The 27766-nt window shown below is 47.6% G+C and overlaps 1 protein-coding gene across 4 annotated transcripts in view; it reads right to left on the bottom strand.

Annotated features, from left to right (window-relative positions):
- SEMA4B (semaphorin 4B) overlaps positions 1 to 21820 on the bottom strand; it is a 379025-nt gene extending 357205 nt beyond the window's left edge. For 3 of the 4 annotated variants that reach the window (XM_063925829.1, XM_063925830.1, XM_063925828.1), the window contains exon 1: positions 21526 to 21820. The gene's annotated coding sequence lies outside the window, so the exon portion shown is untranslated. Of the gene's footprint in view, positions 1 to 21296; positions 21445 to 21525 lie in introns of those variants that run through there. The other variant, XM_063925831.1, reaches the window with a different exon arrangement.
- Between the last annotated feature and the right edge of the window lie 5946 nt (positions 21821 to 27766).

The following is a 27766-nucleotide window of genomic DNA, read 5'->3' as shown; positions in this document are numbered from 1 at the left end:
TAAAATACTGTCCCTGTCAAAGGTATCAATATTTTTAGTCAGGGAATCCGACCAAGCCACCTCAGCTCTGCACATCCAGGCTGAGGCGATCGCTGGTCGCAGTATAACACCAGCATGTGTGTGTATACTTTTTAGGATATTTTTCAGCCTCCTATCAGCTGGCTCCTTAAGTACGGCCCTATCCGTAGATGGTACCGCCACTTGTTCTGATAAGCGTGTGAGCGCCTTATCCACCCTGAGGGGTGTTTCCCACCGCGCCTTAACTTCTGGCGGGAAAGGGTATACCGCCAATAATTTTCTATCGGGGGAAACCCACGCATCATCACACACTTCATTTAATTTATCTGATTCAGGAAAAACTACAGGTAGTTTTTTCACCTCACACATAATACCCTTTTTTGTGGTACTTGGAGTATCAGAAATATGTAACACCTCCTTCATTGCCCTTAACGTGTGGCCCTAAAAGAAAATACGTTTGTTTCTTCACCGTCGACACTGAAATCAGTGTCCGTGTCTGGGTCTGTGTCGACCGACTGAGGTAAATGGGCATTTTACAGCCCCTGACGGTGTTTGAGACGCCTGGACAGATACTAATTTGTTCGCCGGCCCTCTCATGTCGTCAACCGGCTTGCAGCGTGTTGACATTGTCACGTAATTTCCATAAATAAGCCATCCATTCCGGTGTCGACTCCCTAGAGAGTGACATCACCATTACAGGCAATTTGCTCCGCCTCCTCACCAATATTTTCCTCATACATGTCGACACACACGTACCGACATACAGCACACACATAGGGAATGCTCTGATAGAGGACAGGACCCACTAGCCCTTTGGGGAGACAGAGGGAGAGTTTGCCAGCACACACCAAAACGCTATAATTATCCAGGGACAACCTTTATATAAGTGTTCCTCCCTTATAGCATTTTAATATATATACATATCGCCAAATCAGTGCCCCCCCTCTCTGTTTTAACCCTGTTTCTGTAGTGCAGTGCAGGGGAGAGCAGGGGAGCCTTCCCACCAGCCTTTCTGTGAGGGAAAATGGCGCTGTGTGCTGAGGAGAATAGGCCCCGCCCCCTTTTCGGCGGGCTTCTTCTCCGGAGTTTTAGATATCTGGCAGGGGTTAAATACATCCATATAGCCTCAAGGGCTATATGTGATGTATTTTTCGCCATACAGGTATTATACATTGCTGCCCAGGGCGCCCCCCCCCCAGCGCCCTGCACCCTCCGTGACCGCTGTGTGAAGTGTGCTGACAACAATGGCGCACAGCTGCAGTGCTGTGCGCTACCTGATGAAGACTGAGAGTCTTCTGCCGCCTGGTTCCGGACCTCTTCATCTTCAGCGTCTGCAAGGGGGGTCGGCGGCGCGGCTCCGGGACGAACCCCAGGGCGAGCCCTGTGTTCCGACTCCCTCTGGAGCTATGTCCAGTAGCCTAAGAATCCAATCCATCCTGCACGCAGGTGAGTTGAAAATCTCTCCCCTAAGTCCCTCGATGCAGTGAGCCTGTTGCCAGCAGGACTCACTGAAAATAAAGAACCTAAAAACTTTTTCTAAGTAACTCTTTAAGAGAGCCACCTAGATTGCACCCTTCTCGGCCGGGCACAAAAACCTAACTGAGGCTTGGAGGAGGGTCATAGGGGGAGGAGCCAGTACACACCATGTGATCCTAAAAGCTTGCTTTTGTGCCCTGTCTCCTGCGGAGCCGCTATTCCCATGGTCCTGACGGAGTCCCCAGCATCCACTAGGACGTTAGAGAAATGTAGTGCAATATCGTTCAGTGACGTCACTCATCCCATCCCTGAACATGCAGTCATGAAAGATATAGCCTAAATTGGACTGCATGTTCAGTTGATAAAGAAACAATAACAAATCCACGGGAGTGTGCATCGTTATCGTGCATACACACTTGACAATATACATAATAATATATTTATTGTGCATATAGTCTACTTGAAACGTCTAGTGTCTATGTCCCTTAAGCTTGATAAATATGCCCCTAAGTATTTCAAAGCCACACCCCCTCCAAACACCATTGAGGCAGAGCATGTTTGTCAATGTGATAGTTTGGTTTCTGCTATACCTCTTATACGTAGAACATCCTCCCTTTCAAACCCCTTTGTTTATCTCTAGGTTTAGAGATGTGGGACAGGTAAGTGGCACATCAGTACAATCTAAGTGTAATCTGGATAGAAAATAATATTAAAAAAACTTTAACTTGCATAAAAGATCTATCCACTCTGCAAGTGTTTCACAAGAAATCTGCAGTTCAGTGCAACTCTTCAGAGATTACGAATTTAAAGTCTATTAATAAAGTATACAATTTAGGAAGAACAGTGATCATTTTGTTACAGCGTTACACAAGAATGTCAAATAAACAATATGGGCCATGTACTTTTTTTTATTTTTATTTAGATAATGTAAACTTCTTTACACTGCAAAGAAAATAGGGTATTTTAGTTTAGAATATTGTGCGATAAAATTGCAAAACAAATGACTTGCAGCAGCCAAATATTATACTAGTCTATTTGGTCCTGATATCTCCAACACAATGACATTACAGTAACACTAACATAATTACTTAGCAACCGGTCCTCGCAACTGACACTATTGGGCAAATTACAGAAAATTGCTCTTTCTCTGCAAGAATCTCACTCTGCTCCCATTGGAACATGGCCCTGCTTTCCTTTGTTCAGTATGTTCGGCGATGTGATACATTTACACAATAAACCTTACTGCCATTCCAGCAATTTTTGTGTGAACACCAGCAACCCGACTCCTGGAACGGGCTGTACTATCATTTGTTGTCCGCACTTACTCAGCAGATAAGACACGAATATACAAAGGTACTAGAAGCACAAATCTTTAGCAATAAAATTGTGTTTCTAATCAGAAATGGAACAGGAATTTATATAATAATCTGATAAAATGTGCCTGGTCTGAGATTCCAGGCCGATTCTGCAGAAGCTCGTTGGAGTTTTAATGAAAGAAAATTATACTACTGGCAATAGGAAAAAGCATATAAACGGCGACATAAAAATATAAACTTGGGAGATAAACTGTAAGCATACAATTCATGCACAATAACAACCACCATGTAAAATAATAGTGAGGAGACAAATGGTGAAAAAGTGACAAAAGTGGCAAGTTTCTGAATTGTGTTTCCATATATAGGAAGCTGCATTATCTACTGTATATTACATAATGCAGTTACTATTTTTACTGTTTTGCCACAGACATGGCAACAGTAGTTACACTGAGTGATGGTTCTATTATATTCAGTTCTCAAACTAATTACACATGATGTGCAAGCAGTGTACTCAGTCAGTACATTACCAGTAGCACATAGGCGTGCTTGAAGGATGGGCTACGAGACAACCCAAGCATGAAAATGTTGACAACAGCACATGCTAGTGATATGAGCTGTCTGTATATGTAGATTGAGGTGTCAAACACGCCACTATATGAAATTAAGGTCAAACATTCAATTTGATATTTTTTCTCTGCACTAAAATTACAAAAGCACACAGATTCAGAGGCAACAAAAAAAACAAAATAAAAAAAGGATTGACCCAAATAAGTAACGTGTTTATTCTCCAGTTTTCAATTACATTTCCATAGATAAAATTGTTCACGGTGCTACATCATGAAGAACCTCTTGTAAAGTAACATAAATGGACATTTCTCCTTAGCTCACCGTAATACAGTATCCACCACGATTAGTATTTCTATAGCAAATAAATCCAAAGGGGGCGATTCAGTTGGTGTAATGGACGGCCATTACTCCTGATGTGCCCAAAAGCACCTGGTTTAGCCATTTAAAGCGATTAAACCAATCTCAAGTCCTGTGTAGGGCGCCCTAAAGTCTCGGGGGAGGGTCATTCAGACCTGACTGCACGCTACGTTTTATGCAGTGCTGCGATCAGGTAAGAACTGCGCATACGTATGCTCCACAATGCGAAGGCGCGCTGCCCCCCCCACCCCGGCCACGGGGATCGCCGGACAGCGACGGGATCAACGAAGAAAGCAATCGTACCGGCGATCGCAAGAAGATTGACAGGAAGAGGCCGTTTGTGTGTGTCATCGGACCGTTTCCAGGGAGTGTCCGGAAAAACGTAAGCATGTTCAGCTGTTGGAAGGGAGGGTTCCTGACGTCAGCTCTGGGCCGGAGGATCGCACTGGAAGAGTAAGTCCTGAGCTGTGCAGAGACTGCACAAACTTCTGTGTGAAGAAGTTTGTGTAGCTCTCTGCACATGCGATCGCACCCCTGCACAAGACTACCCCCTGTAGGCGGCGTTAGGCCCTTGGTCAGGACTTTTCACGCAATTTCTTCTTGCCAAATCAGGAGGCTGCCAGAAGAGATGTATCTCCCGTATATATTGGGCGTCCATTCATACAACTAAACTGCTCCGTCAGACGCCCATTAGTTAAGGCGCCTGATAAAACAATTGAATCCCCTGAAAAAGTTATATCAATATATAACAAAGGCTGCGATTGAACTTAGGGGGTGATTCAGACCTGATAGCTGCTGTGCGTTTTCGCAGGCGATCAGGTACTAACTGTGCATGCACCGCAATGCATATGCGCATCGGACAACAACAAAGGGCATCGCTGGTCAGCGAAAACGAGATTTATGGTAAGAACTTACAGTTGTTAAATCTCTTTCTGCGAGGTACACTGGGCTCCACGAGGAAATACATCGGGGTGTAGAGTAGGATCTTGACCCGAGGCACCAACAGGCTCAAAGCTTTTGACTGTTCCCAAGATGCACAGCGCCGCCTCCTCTAAAACCCTGCCTCCATGCCAGAGAGCTCAGTTTATTTAACCAGCTCAATGCAGTAGCAGGTACAAGAGACGACAACCGCTCGTAGCCAATTTCACCACACACTCACCACAGGAGAGGGTGTCAGCGGCTATGCCAATACCAACCCAAAAAAAGCCAAGTGCGTCAGGGTGGGCGCCTTGTGGAGCCCAGTGTACCTCGCAGAAAGATTTAACAACGGTAAATTCTTACCATAAATCTCGTTTTCTGCTGTGGGGTACACTGGGAAAATACATAGGGGGGTGTCCCAAAGCAGTTCCTCACGGGAGGGGACGCACTGAAGCGGGCACAAGAACCCGGCGTCCAAAGGAAGCATCCTGGGAAGCGGCGGTATCAAAGGCATAGAACCTAACCGACCGAGTAGAATGGGCTCTGATGGTAGCAGGAACCGGACGACCGGCCTGTACATAAGCATGTGCAATCACGATTCTAATCCATCTGGCCAATGTCTGCTTAGAAGCAGGCAAGCGACGTCTGTGAAAACCAAACAACACAAAAAGAGAATCGGATTTCCTAACGGAACCCGTACCACATCCAAAGACCGCTCTTTGTAAGACAACTCAGGAGAATTAAAGGCCGGAACCACAATCTCCTGGTTAAGGTGGAAAGAAGACACCACTTTGGGTAAATAACCTGGGCGTGTCCAAAGAACTGCCCGTTCACGGTGATAAATTAGATAGGGGGACTTATAGGATAAGGCACCAAAGTCCGAGACCCTTCTAGCTGAAGCAATAGCCAGCTAAAACAACACCTTAAGGGAAAGCCACTTAAGGTCAGCAGAGGTAAGAGGTTCAAACGGAGACTCTTGTAAGGCCTCCAAGACCACCGACAGATCCCAATGGGCCACAGGTGGCACATAAGGAGGCTGAATCCTCAGCACACCCTGAGTGAATGTATGGACATCAGGTAGGGTAGCGATCTTTCTCTGAAACCAAACCGACAAGGCCAAGATGTGAACCTTGAGGGAGGCCAGACGCAGGCCTTATTACAGGCCTTGTTGTAGAAAGGCCAATAGTTTGGCCGTACTAAACTTGAGAACGTCATGATTGTGAGACGCACACCAAGTAAAGTAAGCATTCCAGACCCTATGGTATATCCGAGCAGAAGCCGTCTTATGGGCCTTCAACATAGTTTGAACGACCGCCTCAGAAAAACCCTTGGCCCTCAGGACGGAAGCTTCAAGAGCCATGCCGCCAAAGCCAGACGGGCCAAATCCTGGTAAACACAAGGGCCCTGAACAAGGAGGTCTGGTCGTTGTGGAAGTAGAAGGGAACAATCCAATGAGAGGCCTTGTAGATCGGAGAACCAGTGCCGCCTGGGCCACGCTGGAGCGACTAGAAGTAGGTTTCCTCCTTCCTGCTTGAACTTCCGTATTACTCTGGGCAGGAGGGACACCGGAGGGAACACATACGGCAGCCGAAAGTTCCATAGGATTGATAGAGCATCCACAAACGCTGCCTGAGGATCCCTTGTCCTTGCTCCGAAGACCGGAACCTTGTGATTGTGTCGAGACGCCATCAGGTCCACATCTGGGAGACCCCACTTGTCCACGAGAAGTTGAAACACCTCCGGATGTAGGCTCCATTCTCCGGCGCGCACGTCCTGACGACTGAGATAGTCCGCCTCCCAGTTCAGAACGCCCGGAATGAACACTGCTGATTTGGCCAGCAGATGGCGTTCTGCCCACTGAAGAATCCTCGATACTTCCCTCATTGCCATGCGGCTTCGAGTGCCACCCTGATGATTGATGCACCGTGGTGGCGTTGTCCGATTGTACTTGAACAGGTATGTTCTGTATCAGATGCTGGGCCATTGTCAATGCATTGAACACTGCCCACAGTTCCAGAATGTTTATCGGGAGTAGAGACTCCTCCTTGGTCCACCGACCCTGGAGAGAGTGTTGTTCCAACATTGCGCCCCAACCTCGCAGACTGGCATCCGTCGTCAGCAGGACCTAGTCGGATATCCAGAAGGGATGGCCCCTGCCCAATCGTTGGTGCTTAAGCCACCAGCTCAGTGAAAGACGGACCTCCGGAGATAGGGAGATCATGTGAGATCTTAACCGGTGAAGCAGACCGTCCCACTTGGACAGAATCAACTTCTGCAGAGGGCGAGAATGGAATTGAGCATACTCCACCATGTCGAAAGCCGACACCATGAAACCTAGCACTTGCATTGCCAAATGAAATCGACACTTGCGGACGAGATAAGAAGCATCGAATCTTGTCCCGAAGCTTCAGGTCTTTCTCCTGAGACAGGAACAACCGCTGGTTGTGGGTGTCCAATAACGCTCCCAGGTGCACCATGCTCCGAGCCTGAACCAGGGAGGATTTCTTCCAGCTGATCAGCCATCCGTGGGCTTCCATGCACTGGATTGTCAAATCGAGATGACACAGGAGAAGTGCTGGAGAACTCGCCAGGATTAACAAATCGTCTAGGTATGGTAGTATCCTGACCCCTTGACGGCGTAGCATGGCAGTCATGACCGCCATAACCTTGGTGAAAACTCGCGGAGCCGTTGTCAAACCAAAAGGTAACACCCGAAATTGGTAATGAAGGTTGCCCACTGCAAACCGCAGGTACTGCTGATGAGATACCGCAATAGGAATATATAGGTAGGCATCCTGTATGTCCAGGGAGACCATATAGTTCCCAGGCTCCATGGCCAGAACAATAGAGCGCAGCGTTTCCATACGGAACTTGGAAATTTGCACGATTGTTCAAGGACTTCAGATTGAGAATGGGCCGCGAGTACCCATTCGGTTTCGGGACTAGAACCCCTTGCCCCTCTGAGCCAGAAGCACCTGTACCACCACTCCTGTGGACAGGAGGGAATGTACCACCGAGCGCAACGTGTTTGCTTTTGCTGGATCCAGAGGCATATCTGTTAGGCAAAACCGATGAGGGGGGGGGGGGGCGATTCTTGAAGGGTATGGCGTAACCTCGAGCAAAGACTTCCCTCACCCAGGTATCTGAAGTGGTCTTCAACCATTCCTAGGTAAAACCTAGAAGCCGCCCCCCTACCCTGGGAACCCCCAGGGGCAGGCCCGCCCCGTCATGCGGCAGGCTTATCAGTTTTTGAAGCTGGCTGACGGGCGGCCCAAGCACGCTTCGGTCTGGGCTTGGCAGGTCTGGAAGCACGGGCTTGCTTTGGGTACGCCTGACCTTTTGCTTTACCTGGAGTACGAAAGGGCTGAGGGAAAGTACTTTTAGCCTTCTGTGCGGAAGGAGCCGTACTAGGCAGGCAGGCTGTTTTAGCAGTAGGCAGGTCAGGCACAATCTTATCGAGATTTTCTCCAAAGAGAATGTCTTCCTTGAAAGGAAGAACCTCCAGGGTTTTTCTGGAATCCAAATCCACTGACCAGATCTCAACCAAAGGATTCGTCTGGCCAAAACGGATGCAGTAGCAGCCTTGGCCGCGAGCACCCCGGCATCGGAGGCCGCCTCCTTAAGGTACAGAGAAGCCGTGGCAATATACGAGAGACATTGTCGAGTATGCTCAGAAACATCAGAAGGCAGTTCCACCTCAAGTTCCTGAGCCCACGCCTCAACAGCTTCAGCAGTCCAAGTCGCTGCAATAGTTGGCCTTTGAACAGCCCCAGAAAGGGTATAAATCGCTTGTAAACAGCCCTCCACCTGACGATCCGTCGGTTCCTTCAGAGAGGTGACGGTAGTTACGGCAGGGCAGAGGAAACAACCATACGCGCCACATGAGAATCTACAGGCAGAGGGGTTTCCCAATTTTTACACACCTCTGCAGAGAGAGGATATCGAGCCAACAGTCTCTTATTCAGTGTAAACTTTGTCCCCGGATTTTCCCAGGATTCCTGATGTATGTCAAACAGGTGTTTAGAGTAGGGTAGAACCTGCTTAACCACCTTCTTACGCTTAAACCTATCAGGGTTCTTGGAGACCGTCTCAGGCTCAGAGTGATCAGCCACCTGAAGAATGAGCCGAATCGCCTCAATCAAATCCGAGACATCCACGGACGATTTCCCCTCCCCATCTGAAACATCAGCGTCAGTGTCCGAGGGGTCAGTATAAGCACCGTCCTCCTCAGAGGACATGTCAGTTAAGGCCGCGGATCGGAAGGAGGTAATGGCCCTTTTAGAAGATGACTTAGTCTTATGCGGGCGAGAGTGACCCTTACATTTGGACATGGATCGGTTCAAATGCTGTAACTGAGTGGAAAGCTGATCCGCCCATGGCGGGTTCACAGCGGGGCCCCTTATCTATGATAGCGGCACAGGTGGTCCCACAGGGGGCATTAAATTAGTTACAAGCGTGTTTAACAATGTGGGAAATGTAGCCCAAGGTGGATCTTGAGTTGCCCCGAGCGCTACTGACCCACTGGGGGGGCAGGGAAGCCCCTGAACCTGAACTCTCAGCTGCTAAATTATCTTCCATGCCATCAGTGGCCTCACTACCACGCAGTGTGGGAGAGGCCCCAACGTCGTTGCCACGTGAAGCAGACATAACAATGCGCACAGTAATGGGCAACCCAGTACAAAAAGATATTTATAATTTTGTAGCTGCACTATACCTAATAAGAACGCTCAGAGAAACAGCCGAAGCTGGCACAGACCGAGTGTTCAATAGGAATAGAACATATGTTGACTATAATTCACAAAAATAAAATACTCCAGTAGCATCTCGTGTGAAACAAACCTATATTATCAGAAAAAAACCTGAAACACTTGGCCCCCACAGGTATAGTAATATAGGAATAGCACGCTGAGTGAAATACCCTGCAATAAGGCAACCACACAGCAGCTACATGCACACACACGTATATAATCACAAACGTACCATGCAGAAATTATGTACCATAAACTGCACTGGACTAGCAATACAAAGTAATACTCAGTATGGCTATATGTGATAATAATAGATATAACAAATGCAGTAGGCACTGGATGTATATCACAGGGTGTTTGTACCACACAACCCTGACAGTATGCACTCTTTCTTAACTAGCACAGTCGCAGTGACAGGTAGAATACTCAAGTGTCCTGTAGGAAGCACAGCACTGGCAGTCAGGCGGTTCCACAGAGGAGGATTTGCCTTAGCAGTCCTATAAACAGCTCAGCTCCACCTGTAATGGCCGCTGATCAGGAGTGAGGGAGATATGCAGCTCCAAGGCGGGAACATTACAGAAATGGCACCCTGGGGCTGTGGGGAGGGGCCTCAGGTCCAGCCTACTCCCCCTGCTGCCATCCCCACCGGGCATGCGGGCAGTGATAAGAAACAGGGGGTAATGGTCCAAAAGTCCCCCCTGACCTGTGCCCCCGTAAAAACACCCTTGTGGCTAGTGGAACAGCAGCCCAGTAATCTGTGTCCACGGTCGCGCGGGATTGCGGTGTACAGCGTGGGCACAGAAGCCCCTAACCTCCCCTTGACAGCGGCCCCGCGATCCGGGAGACAGCATGTGTGTGATTCACAGAGGAAGAAAAGCCGGCACCTCCGCTGTAGTGACCCGGCAACTGCGGCGCAGGAGTATACAGTGTCCGCTGGGGGTGATGGAGCTGCTGCAGGGACGTCCTCAGACACAGCCTACTGCAGCCCTGGTATTAGTCCTCTTCTTTTTTGTTGAAACTAAAGCTAAGAATTAGGCTGCCTGAGGCAACTCCCCTGTTAAATGACCTGCTACTGCAGGCACCAACTACAAACTGAGGTCTCTGGCAAGGAGGCGGGGTTATAGAGGAGGCGGCGCTGTGCATCTTGGGAACAGTCTAAAGCTTTGAGCCTGTTGGTGCCTCGGATCAAGATTTTACTTTACACCCTGATGTATTTCCTTGTGGAGCCAAGTGTACCCCGCAGCAGAAGGGATGGTGCGAAAAAATCTGATCGCACGGGCGTTCGTAAGGTGATTGACAGGAGGAAGCCATTTGTGGGTGGTAACTGACCGTTTATTGGAAGTGTCCAGGCGTTTTCAGGGAGAGCATCTGATATCAGCTCTAGCCCCGATCAACGTGTTCTCATCGCACTGTAGGAGTAAGTCCTGGGCTGCGCAGAGACTGCACAAAGTGGATCTTTGCAGCTTGGCGTACGAATAGGATCGCACACGTGCACGGCGAATTTGCACTCTCCCTGGAGGTGGCGACTATCTAAACACAGGACAGCAAAGTTTGCAGACCAGCGATCAGGTCTGAATCACCCCCATAGCTAAATAAGTTCACCATGCTTTGTTTCTCTGCAGAAAGCTGCTTTTTGCTATGCTATGTGGATATGGGGATTTCTAAACAGGAGTTCTAACAATGTGGAGGACTGGAGCTTCAGCATTCTGTAATAGGGGTATATTTACTAAAGCGCAGGTTTTCAGAATTGGAGATGTTGGCCATAGCAACCAATTAAAACTACTATCTTGTAGAAGGTGCTAGATAAATGATAAGTAGAATCTGATTGGTTGCTATGGGCAGCATCTCCGCTTCTGAAAACCTGCGCTTTAGTAAATATACCCCCCTAGAGTGTCCCCCTCCCCCCTAAATGTTTTAACAGCATTGCATTGAAATGCAAGGAGAACACTAAACAATGTAACTTACCTCTATGGTTGATAGCTGGGAATTTAGCCTCCAGGGGTCCTATAAAGTATTTTAATAATAGTAGTAACGATAATATTTACTTAATAATTTTCTAATGAAACCGTCACCACACTTACTGATGAAGAAACCGGTTAGGGTGAGCTGTTGATAACCATGACTACCATCCGCTATTTCCTATATCTTCATATACCATGACAAACCAAATACTGCAGGTAACGGAGGTCCTGCACAGGCAATTACCAGTAGGACCACCGCAGAATACAGAGTGCTGGAGTGGAGATCTGATACCAGTTTTGAAGCATTGATAGCAGAGAACCTGGACACAGAAAAACATCCTTTGCAAACAGACTGCAGCCGGGGATAGGAGTATTGATTGGAGAACCTATTTAACATCTAATTGGGTGCTTGCTCTTCCCCCCATGTGACAAGCAGTTGCTCTAACCCAGTCCCATGTATGGAAAAGACCACTAGCGAAGACTTCTGATACTATGTGGAGAAGAGCAATACTATTGAAGTGGCGAGAACGATGTTGATTAATACACTACAAAACGTAACCTATATGCATATGTGCAGGACTGCAATTGTCTTCACTGGGCTGGACTATGGTCCTGGGACACTTAAAACTGATTGCAGTGTGGTACTAAGGGCCATTAATTAACATGCTTATATGTGGTCAAATGTAATGATTTATTTATTTTATTAAACCATATTTGTGAATAAATTTAAATGATGACCTTTATGCATATTGTGGTTGATATTGTACATGTTTTATATTAAATTTGCACTCCTAGTGGTGGGGTCTTGCATAAATATACGTGTATATACACACCTCTCCTTTCTACTTGATAAATGTGCCTGTCTTATGATACTAACCTTTTACAAAGGCTGTAACTCAAATGTGGAGGGAAGTGCGACTATAAGAAACGATTGTAGAGGAGAACTACATGTCTCGATCCTGTGATATCATCACCAAGCTGCTTACTGTACAGTTGGAGCAGCTGGTGTGTGGATGCAGACCGGACAGAGCTAACAGTTGCAGATAAGGTAACACCAAATGAAGTTAGGGGGCGGGTTAGAGGAAAGTCTGCGTTGTAATGCAATATCTGTTACCCAGTGCTACCAAGCTAAACTGTATCACTCCACAGTAGGGAAGGCATTGCTGTTTCTACTAAACAAGGGTTTTTGATCCCCAAGGCACACTAAAGCTGGGTACACATTAGATGACAATTTGAACAATTTGCCTGATAACGACAAATCGTTAGGACAAATCGTTCAAATCATCCTAATGTGTACCCACTACATCGCTGGCGATGTGGCTCCCGCAGGTCGCTAGTGACATCCACCGCCGTCTTTACATGCAGCTCAATCTGGGGATGTCCCTAGCGATGCCATGCTGCCGAATGCAGCATGGCCCCCCTACGCTGCTCCGTCGCTGCCTGCAAGTGTGTATGTACCCCAATAGACTTCATGGAAAAAAATAAGATTTTACTCACCGGTAAATCTATTTCTCGTAGTCCGTAGTGGATGCTGGGGACTCCGTAAGGACCATGGGGATTATACCAAAGCTCCCAAACGGGCGGGAGAGTGCGGATGACTCTGCAGCACCGAATGAGAGAACTCCAGGTCCTCCTCAGCCAGGGTATCAAATTTGTAGAATTTTACAAACGTGTTTGCCCCTGACCAAGTAGCAGCTCGGCAAAGTTGTAAAGCCGAGACCCCTCGGGCAGCCGCCCAAGAAGAGCCCACCTTCCTCGTGGAATGGGCTTTTACCGATTTAGGCTGCGGCAGGCCAGCCGCAGAATGCGCAAGCTGAATTGTGCTACAAATCCAGCGAGCAATAGTCTGCTTAGAAGCAGGAGCACCCAGCTTGTTGGGTGCATGCTGGATAAATAGCGAGTCAGTTTTCCTGACTCCAGCCGTCCTGGAAACATAAATTTTCAAGGCCCTGACTACGTCCAGTAACTTGGAGTCCTCCAAGTCCCTAGTAGCCGCAGGCACCACGATAGGTTGGTTCAAGTGAAAAGCTGATACCACCTTAGGAAGAAACTGGGAACGAGTCCTCAATTCTGCCCTATCCATATGGAAAATCAAATAGGGGCTTTTACATGACAAAGCCGCAAATTCCGACACACGCCTAGCCGAAGCCAAGGCCCAAAGCATGGCCACTTTCCACGTGAGATATTTTAAATCCACGGTTTTAAGTGGCTCAAACCAATGTGACTTTAGAAAACCCAACACCACGTTGAGGTCCCACGGTGCCACTGGAGGCACAAAAGGGGGCTGAATATGCAGCACTCCCTTGACAAATGTCTGAACTTCAGGCAGTGAAGCCAGTTCTTTTTGGAAGAAAATCGACAGAGCCGAAATCTGGACTTTAATGGAACCCAGTTTTAGGCCCATAGTCACCCCTGACTGTAGGAAGTGCAGAAATCGACCTAGCTGAAATTCCTCCTTTGGGGCCTTCATGGCCTCACAGCACGCAACATATTTCCACCATATGCGGTGATAATGGTTTGCGTTCACTTCTTTCCTAGCTTTAAATAGCGTAGGGATAACTTACTCCGGAATGCCCTTTTCCTTCAGGATCCGGCGTTCAACCGCCATGCCGTCAAATGCAGCCGCGGTACGTCTTAGAACAGACAGGCCCCTTGCTGCAGCAGGTCCTGTCTGAGCGGCAGAGGCCATGGGTCCTCTGAAATCATTTCTTGGAGTTCTGGTTACCAAGCTCTTCTTGGCCAACCCGGAACAATGAGTATAGTTCTTACTCCTCTCCTTCTTATTATTCTCATTACCCTGGGTAAGAGAGGCAGAGAAGGGAACACATACACCGACTGGTACACCCACGGTGTTACCAGAGCTTCCACAGCTATCGCCTGAGGGTCCCTTGACCTGGCGCAATATCTTTGTAGCTTTTTGTTGAGGCGGGACGCCATCATGTCCACCTGTGGCCTTTCCCGACGGTGTACAATCATTTGGAAAACTTCTGGATGAAGTCCCCACTCTCCCGGGTGGAGGTCGTGTCTTCTGAGAAAGTCTGCTTCTCAGTTGTCCACTCCGGGAATGAACACTGCTGACAGTGCTAACACATGATTTTCCGCCCATCGGAGAATCCTTGTGGCTTCTGCCATCGCCATCCTGCTTCTTGTGCCGCCCTGTCGGTTTACATGAGCGACCGCCGTGATGTTGTCTGACTGGATCAGCACCGGCCGGTGTTGAAGCAGGGGTCTAGCCTGACTTAGGGCATTGTAAATGGCCCTTAGTTCCAGAATATTTATGTGTAGGGAAGTCTCCTGACTTTTCCATAGCCTTGGAAGTTTCTTCCCTGTGTGACTGCCCCCCAGCCTTGAAGGCTGGCATCCGTGGTCACCAGGACCCAGTCCTGTATGCCGAATCTGCGGCCCCCTAGAAGATGAGCACTCTGCAGCCACCACAACAGCGACACCCTGGCCCTTGGAGACAGGGTTATCCGCCGATGCATCTGAAGATGCGATCCGGACCACTTGTCCAACAGATCCCACTGGAAAATCCTTGCATGGGACCTGGCGAATGGAATTTTTTCGTAAGAAGCTACCATCCTTCCCAGGGCTCGCGTGCATTGATGCACCGACACCTGTATACGTATTAGGAGGTCTCTGTCTAGAGACGACAACTCCTTGGACTTCCCCTCCGGGAGAAACCCTTTTTTCCTGTTCTGTGTCCAGAACTATACCCAGGAACAGTAGACGCGTCGTAGGAACCAGCTGCGACTTTGGAATATTCAGAATCCAGCCGTGCTGTTGTAGCACTTCCCGAGACAGTGCTACTCCGCCGAACAACTGCTCCCTGGACCTCGCCTTTATAAGGAGATCGTCTAAGTACGGGATAATTATTTCGGCCATTACCTTGGTAAATACCTCGGTGCCGGGGACAGACCAACGGCAACGTCTGGAATTGGTAATGACAATCCTGTACCATAATTTTGAGGTACTCCTGGTGAAGAGGGTAAATAGGGACATACAGGTAAGCATCCTTGATGTCCAGTGATACCATGAAATTCTCCAGGCTTGCAATAATCGCCCTGAGCGATTCCATTTTGAACTTGAACCTTCGTATATAAGTGTTCAAGGCTTTCAATTTTAGAATGGGTCTCACCGAACCGTCTGGTTTCGGTACCACAACATTTTGGAATAGTAACCCCGGCCTTGTTGAAGGAGGGGTACCTTGATTTCACCTGCTGGAAGTACAGCTTGTGAATTGCCGCCAGTACTACCTTTCTCCGAGGGCAGCAGGCAAGGCTGATGTGAGGTAACGGCGAGGGGGAGTCGCCTCGAACTCCAGCCTGTATCCCTGTGATACTATTTGCAGAACCTAGGGATCCACCTGTGGGCAAGCCCACTGGTCCCTGAAGTATCCGAGACGACCCCGTACCGCACCTGTCTCCACCTGTGGAGCCCCAACGTCATGCGGTGGACTCAGAGGAAGCGGGGGAAGATTTTTGATCCTGGGAATTGGCTGCTGGTGCAGCTTTTTCCTTCTTCCCTTGTCTCTGTGCAGAAAGCGCCTTTGACCCGCTTGCTTTTCTGAAGCCGAAAGGACTGTACCTGAAAATACAGTGCTTTCTTAGGCTGTGAGGAAACCTGAGGTAAAAATTTTTCTTCCCAGCTGTTGCTGTGGATACGAGGTCCCAGAGACCATCCCCAAACAATTCCTCACCCTTATAAGGCAGAATCCCCATGTGCCTTTTATAGGCAGCATCACCTGTCCACTGCCGGGTTTCTAATACCCTCCTGGCAGAATGGACATTGCATTAATTCTGGATGCCAGCCGGCAAATATCCCTCTGTGCATCCTTTATATCTAAGACGACGTCTTTAATATGCTCTATGTTAGCAAACTATTATCCCTGTCTTAGAGTATTAATATAATTGACTGGGTATCAGACCACGCTGCAGCAGCACTATTTATGCTGAGGCAATTGCAGGTCTCAGTATATAACCCGAGTGTGTATATACAGATTTCAGGATAGCCTCCTGCTTTTTATCAGCAGGCTCCTTCAAGGTGGCCGTATCCTAAGACGGCAGTGCCACCTTTTTTGACAAATGTGTGAGCGCCTTATCCACCCTAAGGGATATCTCCCAACGTGACCTATCCTCTGGCGGGAAAGGGTACGCCATCAGTAACTTTTTAGAAATTACCAGTTTCTTATCGGGGGAACCCACGCTACTTTACACACTTCATTCATTCATCTGATGGGGGAACAAAACACTGGCTGCTTTTTCTCCCCAAAAATAAAACCCCTTTTATGTGGTACTTGGGTTCATGCAGAAATGCGTAACACATTTTTCATTGCCGAGATCATGTAACGGATGTTCCTAGTGGATTGTGTATATGTCTCAACCTCGTCGACACTGGAGTCAGACTCCGTGTCGACATCTGTGTCTGCCATCTGAGGTAACGGGCGCTTTTTTGAGCCCCTGATGGCCTTTGAGACGCCTGGGCAGGCGCGGGCTGAGAAGCCGGCTGTCCCACAGTTGTTTTACGTCATCCAGCCTTCTATGTAAGGAGTTGACATTGTCGGTTAATACCTTCCACCTATCCATCCACTCTGGTGTCGGCCCCCAGGGGGCGACATCCCATTTATCGGCCTCTGCTCCACCTCCACGTAACCTTCCTCATCCCACATGTCGACACAGCCATACCGAGACACAGCACACACACAGGGAATGCTCTGACTGAGGACAGGACCCCACAAAGTCCTTTGAGGAGACAGAGAGAGAGTATGCCAGCACACACCAGAGCGCTATATAATGCAGGGATTAACACTATAACTGAGTGATTTTTTCCCCCAATAGCTGCTTGTATAAACAATATTGCACCTAAATTTAGTGCCCCCCCTCTCTTTTTAACCCTTTGAGCCTGAAAACTACAGGGGAGAGCCTGGGGAGCTGTCTTCCAGCTGCACTGTGAAGAGAAAATGGCGCCAGTGTGCTGAGGGAGATAGCTCCGCCCCTTTTTTGCGGACTTTTCTCCCGCTTTTTTATGGATTCTGGCAGGGGTATTTATCACATATATAGCCTCTGGGGCTATATATTGTGATATATTTGCCAGCCAAGGTGTTTTTATTGCTGCTCAGGGCGCCCCCCCCCCCCCCCAGCGCCCTGCACCCTCAGTGACCGGAGTGTGAAGTGTGCATGAGGAGCAATGGCGCACAGCTGCAATGCTGTGCGCTACCTTGGTGAAGACTGATGTCTTCTGCCGCCGATTTTCCGGACTCTTCTTGCTTCTGGCTCTGTAAGGGGGCCGGCGGCGCGGCTCTGGGACCGAACATCAATGGCCGGTTCCATGCGGTCGATCCCTCTGGAGCTAATGGTGTCCAGTAGCCTAAGAAGCCCAAGCTACCACCAATTAGGTAGGTTCGCTTCTTCTCCCCTTAGTCCCTCGCTGCAGTGAGTCTGTTGCCAGCAGATCTCACTGTAAAATAAAAAACCTAAAATATACTTTCTCTCTAGGAGCTCAGGAGAGCCCCTAGTGTGCATCCAGCTCAGCCGGGCACAGGATTCTAACTGAGGTCTGGAGGAGGGTCATAGTGGGAGGAGCCAGTGCACACCAGGTAGTCCTAAATCTTTCTTAGCTGTGCCCAGTCTCCTGCGGAGCCGCTATTCCCCATGGTCCTTACAGAGTCCCCAGCATCCAGTAGGACGTCAGAGAAATGTTATCCTTTAAATTGATGACGTGCACAAAACAGTCTCTGCACAGCAAAGTGAACTACGTTGGAACTATATCATACCTTCCAACATGACCTTTTCCAGGAGGGCCAGAATGCTCTGATCATGGACTTCCTTAATTTATGATTGCCATCACCTGTGTTGAAACACCTTTGTTATCAACCTGTTCAAAACAGGTGTCGGCAATCCTAAATTAAGAGTGAAGTCCAGGAGCAGAGCATTTTGTTCCTCCTGAAATGGGTCATGTTAGGAGGTTTTCTATATTAATAATGGATAATAGAAGTGTGCTTTGAGTTTTGGAGATCATGGAGTATAATTCATACTTGCCTACCTGACCCTCTCCATGAGGGAGAAAATGCTCTGTTCCTGGACTTTCCTGGTAATGTTTGATTGCCATCACCTGTGGTGAAACACCTTTCTTATCAATTAACTCGCTCACCAGCGATCACCTGACAATCATACATTACCAGGAAAGTCCAGGAACAGAGCATTTTCTCCCTCATGGAGAGAGTCAGGTAGGCAAGTATGGTATAATTCAATGACAGGATCCGACACTTCACTATTCCATTTGCAGGCATTTCAGAAAAGTTTTTGCCCGTTTTTGACAATGCCGATCTGGCTTTTTTTAAAGTTGTATCAGCATCGTCAAAAACGGGCCAAAAACCTGTTGGAAATAACCGCAATTCAACAAAACAAGTGTATCGGCAGGCAAATTCGCTGATCCACCTGCTTTCCGTCAAATCGGTAAAACGGCACTGGAATTAAATAGGTCGAATCCAGATTTGACCTAAAAAAAAAAGGCGAAAAAGTGCCTTTTTTCCCGAGTTGTCGGAAATTCCGACACTAATTGAATAGACCCCCATATTGGTTTTACTTAAATTACTTTGTAAAGGTAATATTAAGCATTACTGGCAGCCTCTCTACAGCTACTCAAAATTGAGCTACTTTACTTTTGGTAAAAAAATTCTACACTTCCAAACGGTATACGTGCTCGGGGTCTCAGCAGCCAAAATACAAACACTGGAATCCAGACAGCTATCAGAACAGAGACACCAAAATACAATACCGACAGCTTGGATTCCAAAGGAAAGTATAGCCGGTAGGGATAGGATTAGGCTGCAGGGCGGCAGAGGGGGTTAGGGTTGATCTGCGGGGAGGGGGGGTAAGGTACTAAGGGGGGTGGGTGAGGGTTAGGCTGTGGAAAGGGGAGGGATTAGTTTTAGGTACCAAGGGGAGAGGTTAGGATTATGCTGCGGTAAGGGAGGGTTAGGGTGAGGTATAGTACTTACCTCACCCCTGTCAGGATCGTGAACATCAGGATGCCGGCATCGTTTTGTGACCACCGGCATCACACTCCTGATCCCTTCCAAACATCTACATGCTTTTGGGTGACTTCTCTGAAATGTTATGTTATTATTTACTTAAAGGGTGTGTACATCAATCCCAGGGTGTATCCCAAGACAGAGAGGGACGGATAGGTGCCTTTTTGACTTTAGGCTGGGGCCCCACATCACGTTACCGGGACATGCTCGGTAGGAAGGGGAGTTTTCGGATCACACATATGCGGCATCGCCGGATTTCAACTAGAACACAGTGCGGCAGAGCCGCACTGTGTGAACACATACATTCATTTGTATGTGTTCTCCTTGTAATCTGGTCATCCGGCTCAACCTTCGCATGCTGCGGTTGGGTCTGGTGGATGCAGCGCCACCAGATGTGTGGACGGCCAGATAGGAGCCCATGTGCAGGCTCCTTCCTGCAAAGCGTATCCCGCTGAATGGGATAAAACGCGACGTGTGGCCTCAGCCTTAGGACACAGTGAAGTTTGCAGATGACCCTAAGTTGTTAAGTAATAGAAGGTCATCTAATTAATGGTAGCACCAGAACCACGCCTTTCCTGGGCACTTAAGGTCAAAGTTGTGCATGCAAAATACTCAGAATGAAGACAATGTGTACTCTTTAAAAATAAAATAGCATTGCATGTTATTCAGATTTTTCACACACTGTAAACTGTAGAAAATGCCTTGGGAAAAAATTGCAGAGAATAATAAATTCCCTTTAGCTCACAGTAAGGGATCAGTTACAGGGTCAGGGTTAGGGTGAGCGGAGAGTAGTCATGTCAGCATGATGCTTGTAGAAATAGAAGCGCATGTTTTTAGAGGAGTTCTGGAATCCAATACCCCACCCTCCCTTCTTCTGGTTTTTGTTCAAGCTCTCTCCATGGTTACCGCACCTGACAGAGAACAGCACAAGACCGGCAGCAGGAAACCCTGGAATCACCTTCCTTATCACTGGCTTTATACATATTAGGCTATATATAGTAAAGCTAATGGAAAATTGCATCTAACAGTTTCATTTTTCTAACATTGTCATTTTAATATTCCTTATTTTATCTGTTGCAGTAACATTAGGTCCAGATAAAAGAAGCTGTCTTTAATTCATTCAGCTATTTGTGTTTTAATAATACAGGAGATTCTCCCAGTCTCCGCTAGGAAATCCTGCTTACGTGATCTGATTGCACAGACACCACATTGTGATTCGGCACATTGGCTAATAAGGAATCATAGTCTGTAAATTACAATGCATGCAATGTTAGGGAAACCAAATTGATAGAGCCAAGAGCTGAGAAAGATTACTTAATAGAAAAAAATAAACTCATATAGCCTAATAAATGTATAACAAGTCAATGTATTTATTGATCCTATATTATGAGACAATGCTAAGCGATCTGATATACTGTATAATAGTTAGTAGAAACCAGATGCAAGTTACGCTGGGTTACTGAACTACTGATCTGAATCCACTGATTGCTCATTGTAGGAGGAGTTACACCCAGCTACACCTGGGCTACTGTATAATGCCAATCCCTGGATTATATACTGTACAGCATTTCTTCTTTTCTTCATAACGGAACCTGGGGAATCCCAAATGCCTTCTATATGTGTGTTCTATACCAGAATTATACATTTGGATTTTTCTTTTTTTAAATAAAAAGTTAATCATTATTTAACCCTTTTTGTGACAGGACTGTAATATGTGTGAAATACTTCTGGGTGATTGAATAGTTGAATGTTTCAATCACAATTGTGATACACCTTTAATAATACCTTTTTAATAGTTTTTTTTTTCTTTCCCCATCATAAATCCACAATAATATCACCACCACCAACAGATTAGATTGCAGTTTATCCAAATGGATTGGAGATATAACAGGCATTAATGACTTACCAATCATATGTTTAGGTGGAACCTGATCTCTTGGTATGTACTGTGTCATGTGTTCACACACTTACTGCAACCTTTGCAGCAGACAGGGAAGTCCCTTATCTGCGAATGAGCAAACCCTGTACTAGAAGTGAATGACAGCTTCTCTACAATGATGAGCTAGACATGTGTACACAGGAATAGCCAGACATGAAATAAATGCATTTAAAGGAGCAAGGATACATTTTCTTACCGGTCACATGCTGTTTCATGCAGTAGTTGATTAGGTAATTCCAGGTAAGTTGAAGAAGAGGAGTATGGGGGTGCCCAGGCAGTGTGCACTACAGATAAAGAAAGCTCTCCAGCAGGTGAGAAGCAATGTGATGGCAAGAGACTGAGACAAGAGAAAATGGGCTTGGCTGCTGGTGAAGCATATTACACTAAGGAAGGCTTGTGTTAAACTACCAGTCTAATGGTGAAGGAGGGATGTGGAGGCAGGGGGAGGGGACAAGGGATTGTCTCTCCGTGAATCTATGTAGCATGCTTTTTCTTGATGCTCCTTTGGGATGCTGAAGCATGGACCACCCTTTCCTTGCCAAAGCTGTGTGAAATAGCATGCTTCAGCATACATGAAGCATGCACCTCAGGGGTACAAGTTAAACTAGATTGCGGTAGGAGGAAAAATGCTGAGGGAATGTATTTGACACAAACCCTGTGGTGACTATAGTGAATGTTCATATTCCAGCACAATGTAATTCATGCAACATAAATGCATACCTCCCGACATTACCCTCTCCAGGAGGGACAGAATGCTCTGCTCCTGGACTTCCCTCTTAATTTATAATTGCCAGCACCTGTAGTGAAACACCTTTCTTATCCATTAACCTGTTCAACACAGATGCCAGCAATCATAAATTAAAAGAAAAGTCTAGGAGCAGAGCATTTTGTTCCTCCTGGAGAGGGTCATGTTGGGAGGTATGTAAATGTGTGTGTAACATTGATACCCCATGGATATGAAAACCCTTGCCTCCTCCAACATTTGGGAACCAGCTACTATATAGCCGGGAGGATAAATAGAATGGTAGGAGGCTGCTGCTATATGTTAGTGGTGGATACATGTGCTCATGGCTGGACTGGTGCAACCAGTGCCAGATTAAGGTCTACATGGGCCTGGAGCTGAAATTTATGAAGGACCTATTGTGTGCCACCATAAGGGGTGTGGTCAGTATTACAGGGGTGGGACTAATGATGAGGAGGGCGTGGCCAGTGCTTTGGGGAATAACCTGTAAAGTGGGTGTGGCTAGCACCATCATGGGCATAGCTACCGCCTACCTTTAGCCACCTCAATGTCCCTCCCCCCTTCATACATACATATATATATATATATATATATATATACATATGCCCCTGCCCGCACAAACACATTTTGGTAGGCTGATAGTAGTCACCTATGGTGATGGGCACATATCGTACCACCTTTATGCAGGCACAGGTATAAGTACTGCTGCTTGTGCCGCACTACCTTACCCACCACCCACTTGAATACTTCTCGCCCGTCAATCAATGCTGTATACAGAAGCTATTATCTACTACTACTCAGATAGCATCCCTCAAACACTAAAATACCCCTCACTCACCATCATGCCCTGACGACACAACAGACACACAAATACTCCTCACTCACCATCATGCCCTGACGACACAACAGACACACAAATACTCCTCACTCACCATCATGCCCTGACCACACAACAGACACAAAAACACCCCTCACTCACCATCATGCCCTGACCACACAACAGACACACAAATACCCCTCACTCACCATCATGCCCTGACCACACAACAGACACACATATACCCCTCACTCACCATCATGCCCTGACGACACAACAGACACACAAATACCCCTCACTCACCATCATGCCCTGACCACACAACAGACACACAAATACCCCTCACTCACCATCATGCCCTGACCACACAACAGACACAAAAACACCCCTCACTCACCATCATGCCCTGACCACACAACAGACACACATATACCCCTCACTCACCATCATGCCCTGACGACACAACAGACACACAAATAGCCCTCACTCACCATCATGCCCTGACCACACAACAGACACACAAATACCCCTCACTCACCATCATGCCCTGACCACACAACAGACACACAAATACCCCTCACTCACCATCATGCCCTGACCACACAACAGACACACATATACCCCTCACTCACCATCATGCCCTGACCACACAACAGACACACAAATACCCTTTCCAATATCTAACAAAAACAATAAAGTAACAAAAGAAAATTGTATAACATTTTCATTTATTTAATTAAATTGCCCTACCTCTCAGTGGATCCATTGTTATTCATTCCTTCTCCCGCCGGATGTATTATGCAGAAGAGAGTCCAGGATGAGAATATCCCCAATGTATTGCTGTCTTGCACACACCTCCGGCCATTGTAGCGCCACACTTCAAGCAGGTTTGGCAGCACTCGGTAAATTTAGGTAGATATAGTGATCTCTAAAGGGGGTACACACAGGAGATTTCTCCCGGAGATGTGTGCTGAGCGATCTATCACAGGCCGCTCAGCACAAATCTCTCCCCCCGCTCAGCACAGCACGATGTGTGCTGAGTGAGGGGAGGGGAATGGGGGGACCGCTCATTTCACCCAGCGGTGAAATGAGCGATCTAACTAGATTGGGCATGCATGCATACCCAATCTAGAGTCGGCGATAGCGACGCGCGGGCCCGCGCATCGCTGTCACCCCTACACAAGGATCAATGTGTTCTTAATTTCTAAGCAATCTAGTCAGATTACTTAGAAATTAAGTGAACATCGCTCCGTTGGTACCCCCCTTTACAGATGCGTATCTGTGGGGATATCTTCATCCTGGACTCTCCAGCTCATTAACCTATTTGCTCAGTGGGGCAACAATGCACTAGCCAATGCGGCTGTCCGGTACTTAAATTTGCAAACTTTAAGAGACGATTTCCATCTAGGAGTCTCCTATTAATTAACTAAATGTGGTCTAGTAAGTTAGCCTATATTATTTAACTGCAGTATATACAAGTGTATTATTTGTAAACTGTTGTTTTTCCTACAATGGGTGAAACCATTTACACCCTATATGAATTAGCTAATTTAGCTAAAACAGGCTTTGATATTTATATATTTCTCTTACGTCCTAGAGGATGCTGGGGACTCCGTAAGGACCATGGGGTATAGACGGGCTCCGCAGGAGATAGGGCACCTAAAAAGAACTTTGACTATGGGTGTGCACTGGCTCCTCCCTCTATGCCCCTCCTCCAGACCTCAGTTAGATTCTGTGCCCAGAGGAGAAAGGGTACACGGCAGAGAGCATTCCAGAGTTTTCTGTTTTAAAAGAATTTTGTTAGGTTTTTTATTTTCAGGGAGTCCTGTTGGTAACAGGCTCCCTGCATCGTGGGACTGAGGAGAAAGAAGCAGGGCTGGCTTTACGGTTGGGCTCTGTTTCTAGGCTACTGGACACCATTAGCTCCAGAGGGTGTCGGAACACAGGTCTCACCTGGGGTTCGTCCCGGAGCCGCGCCGCCATCCTCCTCACAGATGCTGAAGATAGAAGCCGGGTGAGTATGAGAAGGCAGAAGACATCAGGCGGCAGAAGACATCAGATCTTCATGAGGTAAGGCGCGCAGCGGTAAACTGCGTGCCATTGCTCCCACTATACACACACAGAGCAGCACTGAAGGGTGCAGGGCGCTGGGGGGGGCGCCCTGGGCAGCAATATTCCTCACTTCTGGGCATGTTAAGATGGATTAGGCTGCGGAGGCAGTAAATCCAAGAATCTCCCGCCATTTTAATAAAAAAAGCACTGGGACCGAAGCCCGCCGTCGGTTGGGCGGGGCTTGATCCTCAGCACTAACCAGTGCCATTTTTCACCACAGAAGCTGCATGCTGAACGCTGGCTCCCTGGTCTCACCCCTGCTGAACTTCACAGGCTGGAAAAAAGAGGAGGGGGGCACATTGGCGACGCAGTGAGTGGGAATTGGAATATTATTATATAAAAAAGCGCTATCTGGTCATATTTTTCCACAGTGTTATTAAGCGCTGGGTGTGTGCTGGCATACTCTCTCTCTGTCTCTCCTAAGGGCCTGGTTGGGGTTTTGTCCCCTTGTAGGGTAATCCCTGTGTGTGTGGGGTGTCGGTACGTGGTGTCGACATGTCTGAAGCGGAAGGCTTCTCCAAGGAGGAGGTGGAGGAGCAAATGAGTGGTGTGTCCCCGTCGGTTGTGCAGACTCCGGAATGGATGGACATGTGGCATATGTTGAATGCAAGTGTGGCATCTTTACATAAAAGGCTTGATAAGGCTGAATTAGGGGGGACATCAGGGGGTCAATCCTCGGATAGGACCGACTCACAGGGCCCGTCGGGGTCTCAAAAGCGTCCCTTAACACAAGACACTACTACCGACACGGATTCTGATTCCAGTGTCGACTATGACGAAGTAAAATTGCAACCTAGGGTGACTAAAACCATTCAGTGTATGATTGTGGCAATAAGGGATGTGTTGCATATTGAGGATGAACCCTCGGTCCCCGACACAAGGGTACACATGTTTAAGGAAAAGAAACAGATTATTAATTTTCCCACATCTCATGAATTAAATGATTTCTTTGGAAAAGCTTGGGAGACTCCGGAAAAGAGACCGCAGATCCCCAAAAGAATTTATATGGCATACCCCTTCCCTAAGCAGGACAGGGAGATTTGGGAATCACCCCCCACTGTGGACAAGGCCCTGACGGGCTTGTCCAAGAAAGTGGCGCTACCGTCTCCTGACACAGCGGCCCTTAAGGACCCTGCAGATCGCAGGCAAGAAACTACCTTAAAGTGTATTTATTCTCATACGGGTGCTGTGCTAAGACCGACAATTGCGTCGGCATGGGTGTGTAGCGCAATTGCAGCTTGGACAGATGAGCTGACAGATCAAATTGATAATATGGATAAGGATACTATATTCTTAACTCTAGCCCATATTAAAGATGCAGTCTTATTTATGAGGGATGCTCAAAGGGACATTGGACTGCTAGCTTCTAGGGCCAATGCCATGTCTATCTCGGCGAGAAGATCCTTATGGACTCGCCAATGGACGGGTGATGCGGATTCCAAAAAACATATGGAAGTACTACCCTATAAGGGTGAGGTATTGTTTGGGGATGGGCTGACGGACCTGGTTTCCACAGCTACAGCAGGTAAATCAAATTTTTTACCATATATTCCCCAACAGCAAAAGAAAGTAACACCCTATCAGATGCAGTCCTTTCGGTCGCACAAGTCCAGAAGAGGTCGAGGATCCTCTTTCCTCGCCAGAGGTAAGGGCAGAGGCAAAAGAGCACCTGCTTCGGCAGGTGCCCAGGACCAAAAGTCCTCCCCGGCTGCTCCAAAACCCACAGCATGACGCTGGGGCTCCCCTGAGGGAGTCCGCACCGGTGGGGGCACGTCTTCGACTTTTCAGTCAGACCTGGGTCAGATCAGATCTGAATCCCTGGGTGTTGGAAATAGTTTCCCAGGGGTACAAACTGGAATTCGAGGAGGTGCCCCCGCGCCGATTTTTCAAATCGGCCCTACCAGCTTCCACGTCGGAAAGGGATGTAGTCTTAGCTGCAATTCAAACGCTGTGTATACAGCAAGTGATAATCAAGGTTCCCCTGCACCAGCAGGGAAGAGGTTACTACTCAACCCTATTTGTGGTCCCGAAACCGGACGGTTCGGTCAGACCTATTTTGAATCTGAAATCCCTAAACCTGTACATAAAAAGATTCAAATTCAAAATGGAATCACTCAGAGCGATAATAGCCAACATGGAGGAGGGGGAGTTTATGGTGTCTCTGGACATAAAGGATGCGTACCTTCATGTCCCCATATATGCCCCCCCATCAGGAATACCTGAGATTCGCTGTACAGGATTGTCATTACCAATTTCAGACGTTGCTGTTTGGACTTTCCACGGCCCGAGGATTTTCACCAAGATAATGGCGGAAATGATGGTGGTCCTGCGCAAGCAGGGAGTCACAATTATCCCATACTTGGACGATCTCCTGATAAAAGCGAGATCAAGGGAGAAATTGCTGAGCAGTGTGGCGCTCTCTCTGAGAGTGCTCCAGCAACACGGTTGGATTTTAAATCTACCGAAGTCACAGTTGATTCCGACAACTCGACTACCGTTTCTAGGTATGATACTGGATACGGAACAAATGAAGGTCTTCCTCCCAATAGAGAAAGCCCAGGACATCCAGAACATGGTCAGAGACCTGCTAAAACCGAAAAGGGTGTCAGTTCACCAATGCACTTGAGTTCTGGGAAAAATGGTGGCGGCCTACGAGGCCATTCCCTTCGGAAGGTTCCATGCAAGGACTTTTCAATGGGACCTTCTGGACAAGTGGTCCGGGTCCCATCTGCACTTACATCGGAAAATAACTCTGTCCCCAGGGGC

The sequence above is a fragment of the Pseudophryne corroboree genome, chromosome 6 (assembly GCF_028390025.1).
Source record: "Pseudophryne corroboree isolate aPseCor3 chromosome 6, aPseCor3.hap2, whole genome shotgun sequence".
Classification (NCBI taxonomy): domain Eukaryota; kingdom Metazoa; phylum Chordata; class Amphibia; order Anura; family Myobatrachidae; genus Pseudophryne; species Pseudophryne corroboree.
The sequence above is the reverse complement of the archived record's forward strand: the minus strand, read 5'-3'. Positions and strand labels throughout refer to the sequence as shown.